This window comes from Acanthopagrus latus, chromosome 8 (assembly GCF_904848185.1).
Source record: "Acanthopagrus latus isolate v.2019 chromosome 8, fAcaLat1.1, whole genome shotgun sequence".
NCBI lineage: Eukaryota > Metazoa > Chordata > Actinopteri > Spariformes > Sparidae > Acanthopagrus > Acanthopagrus latus.
The window spans coordinates 6143085-6153341 of NC_051046.1; the positions used below are offsets into that span (position 1 = coordinate 6143085).

Consider the following 10257-nt stretch of genomic DNA (forward strand, 5'->3'; position numbering starts at 1 on the left):
AAAGAATCGCTTCAAAAACAATAGGGTCCTCGCAGGTTCCCTGCTCAGGCCCTAATTAAGGATCCATGGCGGGACTCAAACCCAGAGCAGAAGCAAAGCCTCCATTCACATCCTGCTCTACCACCTGAGCTAAACACCATTATGAGTTCACACTGGATGAATAAACACAATGAGTCCCGCCCACAGACTTTCTGACGAATGCAGGTGGAGCGCGCCGAAAAGGGGCGGTCTCGCTCGTTTCCCGCGTGAAATTAGTGGATTTCCCTCCAAAACTGTAGATGTGTATTTAAATAGCTGTTGGATCGTCACTCTGGTTCCAGCGGCTCTACTCTGAGGACACGAATACGGTCAGTAAACTCTTCTGTACGAATCTGCTTTATGTGTGTGCTTACCTGCTCAGTTCAGGTGTGTTCATGTCTGTGTGGGAGTTGTATAGATCTCAGGTGATTAGCCCAGGTGATGTTCCTTTATATCAAAGAGCTCCACATTGCAAAGTAACCTCCATGTTGTCTCAGCCTAGTGCCGGTTAAAATGGAGCCAGCCTCCCTCTCATGTCGGTCAGACGAAACTGTAGACGTCTCGTGTAACTGTTTAGTGTTGAGATAAATTCGGCTGGAACATAATTCTGTAATTACATCCATTTAAACGCGCCGCGGACTGTATGTTTTGCCCAATGCACCAAACTCCATTGTGATTTTGGCCGTTTTATATCTGCGGTGTTTATTACATGAACACTGCACAGTTAAGTAAATTTGGGTCACTGTCTCAGAACAAGTCGCTAGTTTCGTTAAATTCGGCTTGAAGTTTTATTTATTTATTTATTTATTTAAACGGGCACGAAAGCTGGTTAGCTAACGTTTACTGGTCAGTTTAACTCAGTGGTTATGTTAGCTAGCTGAGTTTAAATTTGTTGGAGATGCAATGCAAGGTTTGGAAACATGTTACCAGCGGCTCAGCTGCTACTGACACTATAATGAGCTTATAAAGACGTCTGGGTCATTTCATCGTTGTGTTTTTACAGACGGGTTTGCATGTTAGCTAAGGTGTGTGTCTGTTGGAGAGTGTTAGCATGACGCCATTATCGTGCTGTGTAATGTTAGCTTGTTAATACTATCATCTTTACAGCTGAATATCTGAGTACAGCACAGTTAGCTAACAGGCTCCAGGTGCTCAATAATGTCTCAGTATGTTAGTATGTCAGCATCTAGAAGGTCATTTTGAGCAGCTAAAGTAGTTTATACACAAAATAAGCAGCCTCATTGTAGCTGCACAGCATGTATTCAGTGTGTTTGTCTCAGTTTTGGTTTAATGTGTTACTGCAATCACTGCACTGTGTGTCAAAAGATAGACTTTGAAATCATATTACTCGTGTATAAAGCTCTTAATGTTCTCAGAACTTATTACATTTGGTTTACATTTGTTTTACCTTTAAAAAACACATTTATTAAATCAGATGAAAGTAGATTTTATAGTGCAGAGTGATGTGAGACTCCTGAGGTGATGTCATGCACGTGGTCACAGACCGCTATATCATTCTTTATTATGAAATGATAATCCTGTAAGAAATCCCATTTTGCCAGATGTGTCTATACTCTGTCCATACATCTTTTTTCTGCTTACAATCAGAATATGTGTATACACACAGACATATATGCATGTAGTCATCATGTTATACTAAAGTGCCTCCTCCTCTCTCCAGGTGAACAGTGGGACTTGTCTTCAGCTTCAGGTGGAACAGCTCTGACCTGTATGGTGATCAGACCCGGAGAGGAGACACACCTGGTCCAACCAGGTCAGTGCAATATAGGTGCAAAAATTAGAGGCAGAAAGTGTGAGCTTTGTCAATTTCTGCTCATTAATACTCTATGATCAGTAAATGATTTTAGAGGATAGTCGAGTCTCATTCACAGGTCGTTGAATACCGACAGTTTGGGTTGGCAGAAGCCATGACAGTGTCACTGTTGGGACACTAGTCTCTCTCCCTCTTTTTCTGTTTGTCTTTAAAAAAGCTAATTAAAAAGGCAAACAAATTTGCAAGCAAGCAATGTACAGGTTAGTTCAATGGGGAATAAAAGAAGGAAGTCATAGTATTTTAATATTGACTAAGTGCGATATTGTAGCCAGCTGGCATTGTTTCAGTTTAATGAACACCTGCATTTATATATATTATGAATTATGTATATCTCCACTGTTCAGCCACAACATTAAAACAACTGACAAGTGAAGTGAGCATTGATCATCTTGTTACAATCAAATGTTCTGCTGGGAAACTTTGAGTTCTGTCATTTCTGTGGATTCTCTTTGACAAACACAGCCACCCAAACACCGTTCAAACCAACTGCACCCCCTCATGGCAAAGAACCCAAGGCCTCAAACTGGTCTTCTCATTGTCCAGATCCCACTTCAGCTGAGCATCTGCTGGATGCGCCAGAACCAACTCCAATCCATGTTGGGGCCCCCATGGATCGGTCTTGGCTCTGACTGCATCCAGTGGAAGCTCAGCTGGATTGAGATCTGGGGAATCTGGAGGTCATGTTGACACCTTGAGCTCTTTCCCACGTTCCTCGGGTCGTTCCTGAGCAGTTTTTGCAGCATTGCAGGCGCGTTGTCCTGCAGGGGGCGCACTGCCACCAAGGAGTGCTGCTGCCATGAGAGGGTGTACTTGGTCTGCAGCTGTGTTTGGGTGACTGGTGTTTGTCAAAGAGACATCCACACGAATGCTGGGACCCATGGCTTCACAGCCGAACATGGCATTGGAACAAAATCATCCATGTTATTTATTTCACCTGTCACTGTTATAATGATATGACTCTCAGTGTATACACATGTTAAATACTCTATATATGTCTAAAATATCTATGTCTATATTTCCTCTCAGTAAATCAAAATCTGATTGACCTGATTTGATTTGATAAAGCAAAACCTGTTTGAAATACTTGTACTTCCTTTGAACCCTGTTGGTTTTGAGCTGGGACTTTTACATTTAAATGGACAGCTTCATTTATGTAGATTCAACACTAACATTAGCCTCGGCGTATTCCCCTAGCAGGCCACTAATAAGGATCCTATTCAGTTTCTGACGTGCAGCTGTGTGGTGGTGAAGTTTTTGGTTTAGAAGCGGTTCTTGTGGTCACATTCATGGTAGAGGTGCAGCAAACTGAGCTGTAAACACCAGCAGAATGACCGGAGACATGTTAATTTTTGGTGGCTTGTGTAAGGTTTGTTAGCAGTAGCATTCTTATTCATGGTAGAAGTGCAGCGGATTGAGAGCTACGACACCAGCAGAACTGAGCTGAGACGTGTTGTTTTGGAGGCCTTGTGGTGTAGAGCTTTCTGGGGACAAAAGTTCAGTAAGAGCAGTCCCGTTGTTAGTGGTCTGCCAGGCTTACCTGGTGTTATTGTAATTTATAGTTTAACTTGGCCAGACTTCAGCTATCTTCAATGGCAAATGCCCGAGTGCAGTCCATCGGAGCTGTAAGCAGTGTTTTCCATGAATGGCAGTAGTCAGGCCTTTGATCAGTTGCTGGTATTGGTAATAGCGTATCTTACGAGCCCTCGTGCGATCCCGCCAACTTACAGGTCCCTCATGTCCAGAAACCTATGGTTGGTAGAAGCGTGCACATAGTGTGCGTGTTTAGCTTGGGCTTCGGCCTGGCTAGGGACATGCTCAGGGCCACGGTAGAAGCTAGCCTGACGCCACTAAAGCGGCTTGGATCTCTGCCCTCAACTGTCCATGACGATTTCCCTCGCGAGTTCAGTGTGTATGGGCGCGATGCCTTTGCTTGAAGATAATGTTGAACCTCTGTGATAAAACTAAATGAAAACAATTGCAGGAATTCATTTTCTTTGCAACTGTGTGCAACAGCATCCTGCTTGATAACACCAAGCAGAGATCATTACAAAGCTGTTACAGGGCCCTCGGCCTTAATGCCCAGCAGACCACTGATAACGATCTGAATGTGTTGTGGTGACATTTTTTCTTTGGAAGCAGTTGTTGTTGTTGTCATGTTAATGGTAGAGATGTAGTGAAATGATAGCTACAGATACTTTGAGTGGTTGTTAATTTGTCTGAGTACTTCTGAGTGTATTGAAGGTTTGTTTTTAGTTCTTGTACATGTACACTTGAGCGCGCAACTGTGTGCTCAGAGAGTGCTTGATAAGCTTTATGAAGCCTTTGGAGTTGTTGTCTTGTGAACTGATAGCTACAAACAGCTTGAGCGGTTGTTAGTTATTTTGCACCCTTCGGAGTGTATTGAAGGTTTGTTTTAAGTTTTTGTACATGTGCACTTGAGCGCGCAACTGTGTGCTCAGAGAGTGCTTGATAAGCTTTATGAAGTCTTTGGAGTTGTTGTCTTGTGAACTGATAGCTACAAACAGCTTGAGCGGTTGTTAGTTATTTTGCACCCTTCGGAGTGTATTGAAGGTTTGTTTTTAGTTCTTGTACATGTGCACTTGAGCGCGCAACTGTGTGCTCAGAGAGTGCTTGATAAGCTTTATGAAGTCTTTGGAGTTGTTGTCTTGTGAACTGATAGCTACAAACAGCTTGAGCGGTTGTTAGTTATTTTGCACCCTTCGGAGTGTATTGAAGGTTTGTTTTTAGGTCTTGTACATGTGCACTTGAGCGCGCAACTGTGTGCTCAGAGAGTGCTTGATAAGCCTTATGAAACCTTTGGAGTTGTCTTGTGAACTGATAGCTACAAACAGCTTGAGCGGTTGTTAGTTATTTTGCACCCTTCGGAGTGTATTGAAGGTTTGTTTTTAGTTCTTGTACATCTGCACTTGAGTGCGCAACTGTGTACTCAGAGAGTGCTTGATGAGCTTTATGAACCCTCGGAAGTTGTTGTTGTTCTGCTGGCGTAAACATCGTGGTATGAAGCTTTTCAGGCTAACATTGTTAGCTAAACAATGTTGAGTGCCGTAAGCTACAATAGCCAGTTCGCCACTGTAGAGTTCCAGGCACCAAAGTTCAGTAATAGCAATCCAGTTGTTTGTGGTCAGGCTTGTGTGAACTGACCAACCAGACCAGACTTAAGTCCCACCTCAAAACCCATAGGATTCAAGGAGAGTTTTTACAGCCACTGGATAATCACAAAAAATGTATATAAAAAAATGTATCTTGAAATAAAATGTAATTGAAAATACATGTCTTCTCACTGTTAACAACTTGACTCTCTATGAGTCCTGTTAATAGCTCACAAAGTGCGTTATTTGACGACCTGAGAATGAGACTCAAAAAGCAGCTGTCTTTGTACAGAATTGCTTTATAAGTATGCCGGCATCATGCAATATATCAATTAATTAATAATTGTCCTCCATAATGCAGGACACTGGCTTGTCTCACATGGCCTCTCTAAGATCTCAACTTTCTGCTTTTAATGCTGATTAACTTAATCTATAATAATATATCATGTTTCATCAGCAAATGTTTAATATTGATATGAATCGACAAAGTAACTAGTAACTAAAGCTGTCAGACAAAGTACTGTGAAAGTATGAATAATATAGTTAAAACTAAATTTATGCAAAATATGAAAATCATTTTTATATATTATATATATATATATATATATATATATATATATATATATATATATATATATATATATATATATATATATATATATATATATATATATATATATATATATATATATATATATATATATATATATATATATATATATACTGTTAAGTTGAAACATTAAAACAACTGACAAGTGAAGTGAGCATTGATCATCTTGTTACAATCAAATGTTCTGCTGGGAAACTTTGAGTTCTGTCATTTCTGTGGATTCTCTTTGACAAACACAGCCACCCAAACACCGTTCAAACCAACTGCACCCCCTCATGGCAAAGAACCCAAGGCCTCAAACTGGTCTCCTCATTGTCCAGATCCCACTTCAGCTGAGCATCTGCTGGATGCGCCAGAACCAACTCCAATCCATGTTGGGGCCCCCATGGATTGTTCTTGGCTCTGACTGCATCCAGTGGAAGCTCAGCTGGATTGAGATCTGGGGAATCTGGAGGTCATATTGACACCTTGAGCTCTTTCCCACGTTCCTCGGGTCGTTCCTGAGCAGTTTTTGCAGCGTTGCAGGCGCGTTGTCCTGCAGGGGGCGCACTGCCACCAAGGAGTGCTGCTGCCATGAGAGGGTGTACTTGGTCTGCAGCTGTGTTTGGGTGACTGGTGTTTGTCAAAGAGACATCCACACGAATGCTGGGACCCATAGTTTCACAGCCGAACATGACATTGGAACACAATGATCCATGTTATTTATTTCACCTGTCACTGGTTCTAATGTTGTGGCTCTCAGTGTTTACACGTGTTAACTGCTTTTTACAGACACACTCAAAACCTCCCAAAAAAGGCTAAAAACTTCCACAAATACAAACAAAACCTCCACAAATACACAAAACATTCTCAAATATACTCAAACCTCCACAAAAAACTTTAAGAAATTCACTAAAAATTTCCATAAATTCACTAAAAATTTCCATAAATTCACTAAAAACTTCCACAAATAGACACAAAACCTCCACAAATACACTCAAACCTCCACAAATACACAAAAAGTCCATAAATTCACTAAAACTTCCACAAATATACACAAAACCTCCACAAATACACTCAAACCTCCACAAATCCAGAAAAAACTTAAACAAATTCACAAAAAATTTCCATAAATTCACTAAAAACTTCCACAAATATACACAAAACCTCCACAAATACACTCAAACCTCCACAAATACACAAAACGTCCATAAATTCACAAAAAAATTCCATAAATTCACTAAAACTTCCACAAATATACACAAAACCTCCACAAATACACAAAAAGTCCATAAATTCACTAAAACTTCCACAAACATACACAAAACCTCCACAAATACACTCAAACCTCCACAAATCCAGAAAAACTTTAACAAATTCACTAAAAATTTCCATAAATTCACTAAAAACTTCCACAAATATACACAAAACCTCCACAAATACACTCAAACCTCCACAAATCCACAAAAAACTTATACAAATTCATTAAAAATTTCCATTAATTCACTAAAAACTTCCACAAATCGACACAAAACCTCCACAAATACACAAACCTTCACAAATATACTCAAACCGCCACAAATTCACTAAAAACTTCCACAAATAGACACAAAACCTGCACAAGAGACGTGAAACTACCACTGCTCTTCTTTCTCATCTTGCAGGTGATGGACAGTTGAAAGGACGAATCACCAAGATGAGCCAATCAATGGAGACGAGCCGCCACAGGAGCCTGAACCTGTACTTCACGAGGGGGATCAAACATGGCTGATATATCTGCAGTTCACTGCTCGTTTCTCCAGAACGAGAGCAGCCAGGAGCTGAAAGTTGTGGGCAGAGGAACAGGCTGCTGAGGACGAGTTGGATGACGGTTTCCTGAAATGAATCCTGATTTCCTGTAAATCAAGTTTTTTGGACTGACATGTTGTTCTCAGACTGTGAGACTCCCGAACATCCTCATCAAAATAGACTCTTTGGTTTCTGTCCATCTGTGATGAAGCATCAAATGAGTCTCTTGTGAAACAGACCTGGTTCAGTTTGTTCACTTAATTCACATCATCTTTCTACAAACTCCCCTGTTTTTTATTGGCATTTTGCTTTTATTAAAGCAGAGAAGATGGAAACAATTAGGCAGCTACCGACCTACTCATCCTGTACGAGAAGCTTGGTTTTTTAAACTGAGTACTTACTAATAACAAATAGAAGATGAGACCTGGTGAGCAGAAATGTACTAATTTGAAAAAAAATCAAATGAGAAAACATTTAAAAATATGTAATGAAGAATATTTTCGATATTTTTTTCTTTGTAACCAAATGGAATCAAAATAAAGACATTTTCTTTGTAACTGTGTGACTGAAATGACTTATGTGACTGGTGCTTCTTGTCAACACCGTTTAGCTCTTGTGTGGGAAATTTAATGTCTTAAATGTAGGCCACATGTTCACACCTTCACATCTAAATGTTGTTTAAAGTCTTATTTCACCTCTCAACTTTGTTTTTATTCCAACTGTGTTATGTTATTGTATACAGAATCGCATCCTCGCCCATGGAGAAAGTGTTGCAGAATAACTGCAGACAAAGTGAACCAGAACATACAGTTCACATTTCCATTCACTTTCAGAGAGCTGAATGTGCTGAAAGGGAAACAGTACAGCTTGTTGGAACTTGTTCATCACTTCTTTTATTGAAACTTAAGCAGGAATGTGCAGGTTGTGTTCATCTTTGACATTCTGGACGAGTGTCGACTTCCTCTGGACTTTAGTCATCATCAGATCCTGTCTGATGTTACAGAATCGATGTGCTGCTGACAAGCCTCATCAACTGCTTCCCTCTGCCTGTGACAGTTTCACTTGTGTGGGTCTGACTTAAGTGTGGGCCACATGTTAAAGTCTTCAAGTCTTATTTTACCTCTAAACATTGTTTTTGTTCCCAACATGTGATGTCATTACTGTACAGAACTGCAGCCCCACCCACCGAGAAAGAATTGCAAAATAACGGCAATGACTGGAGACAGTCACAGGAAGTTACGTCATATCATTCTCAATTATTAAGTGATTATTATCATTATTATTTAGCTGTTTTATTAAACTTTACAAGGGGGACAAACGTACAACATCTAAACTGCTCTCACAGTTAACATATAAACCTTGACAGTGGTTTACTTTTAATTTATTATGTTAATATTTATTTTTGTAAGGAGCAATATTTTAAATAATCTAGTGTGTGGTTCTTTGACCTTAAATGTTCAGCTGCTAGGACAGGATTTAAGTGACAGAGCTGACATGATGTCATCTCTGTTTGTCGGTCAACATTTGAGGTGATGAGGGCGGCACATGACCAGGATGTATGTCTTATTGACCTTATTTATAAAAAATAATATGTATAATAATGTATTTATTTTTAGAGCACCTTTAAAAACAGTTTACATATTTAGTTTCATTATGATTTTGATGATTTACCACACAGGCAGTTGAGAGTCACAGTAAAGTTCAGTCCAGCCTGCTGAGATACGAATCACAAAACAAAAGGTGAAACACCTGAAAACAGAGAAGAAATGGAGGAGGGACGGAGGACAGTGTGTTCTTTAGTGTTTAACGGTATGAGATTGTAAAAATGTCCACATTCCTCAGAAGCCTCACATTAAAGATATGTACAGATACGTTTGTCTTTTAACTGCTTCAGAAACACTGCAAAGAAAAAAGAAATTAAAAACTACCTGACAGGTTATATGACAGCAAAAATATAAGAAACACTCAGACCACCAAATTTTACACAGAGCCTCATCAGTCCATGGAACACAATTATGAACATTTACGTGATAATCAGACCATATTTTGTTTAGATGTGCAAGATTGTCTGCTTTCAACACAATATGCAGGAATTTGTTGCTTTATATTTCGGCCGTTTTAAGGACTATCAAAATTCCTTTGATAACTTTTTGTCAGGGGGGTCCATAGATGCTTCACGCAAAATTTAATGCCAATTGGTCAAATTGCCTAGGAGGAGTTCGAAAAAGTAGCTTTTTCATTTGTCGCAATTTTGCGAATGGAAAGTTAATGTAAAAGTGGGCGTGGCCTACACCAAATAATTCAGCTGCATGCAGGGAACATGTAGATAAAAGGTTTACCAATGTGTGACACAATATGTGTGAGTTATGGGCCAAAAACGCCTTCAAGTGGAAAACAGCGCCACCTGCTGGACACATCATCAGGAATTCATGTCAAAGTATTATCTCAAGTTTCATGTCATTTGGACACACCGTTGTGGAGATATCCAACACTTCCTGTTTGGCAGGAAATCTGCAGGAAGTTGTTATTTAATAATGTGAGTATTGTTTGGCCTATCAAAATTCTTTTAATAACTTTTTGTCATGAGGGTCCACAGATGCTGTGTGCCAAGTTTCGTGCAAATCGGTGAAATCGCCTGGGAGGAGTTCGAAAAAGTAGGTTTTCGACATTTTGCGACGTAGCGAAAAAAACGGTAGGAAATGGGCGTGGCCTATACCACGAGACACAGCCCAATTCACTGAATGCGTGGATATAAGGAATTTGAATGTGCGACAAAGTATATGGGAGTTATTAGCCAAAACGCGCTGTGCTTAATAACAGCGCCACCTAGTGGTGGAAATTCAGGACAACAATAGAGGTTCCCTGCTCGGGCCCTAATAAAAAAAAGAATATGTAGATGATCTGGACTTGGCTTCACG

At 39.9% G+C, this 10257-nt stretch overlaps 1 long non-coding RNA gene across 1 annotated transcript; it reads left to right on the forward strand.

Annotated features, from left to right (window-relative positions):
* The first annotated feature begins 68 nt into the window (after positions 1 to 68).
* On the forward strand, positions 69 to 7388 carry LOC119023778. The gene is made up of 3 exons (XR_005076333.1): positions 69 to 347; positions 1700 to 1792; positions 7216 to 7388. It is a non-coding gene; the product is annotated as an uncharacterized LOC119023778 (long non-coding RNA).
* The last annotated feature ends 2869 nt before the right edge of the window (positions 7389 to 10257 follow it).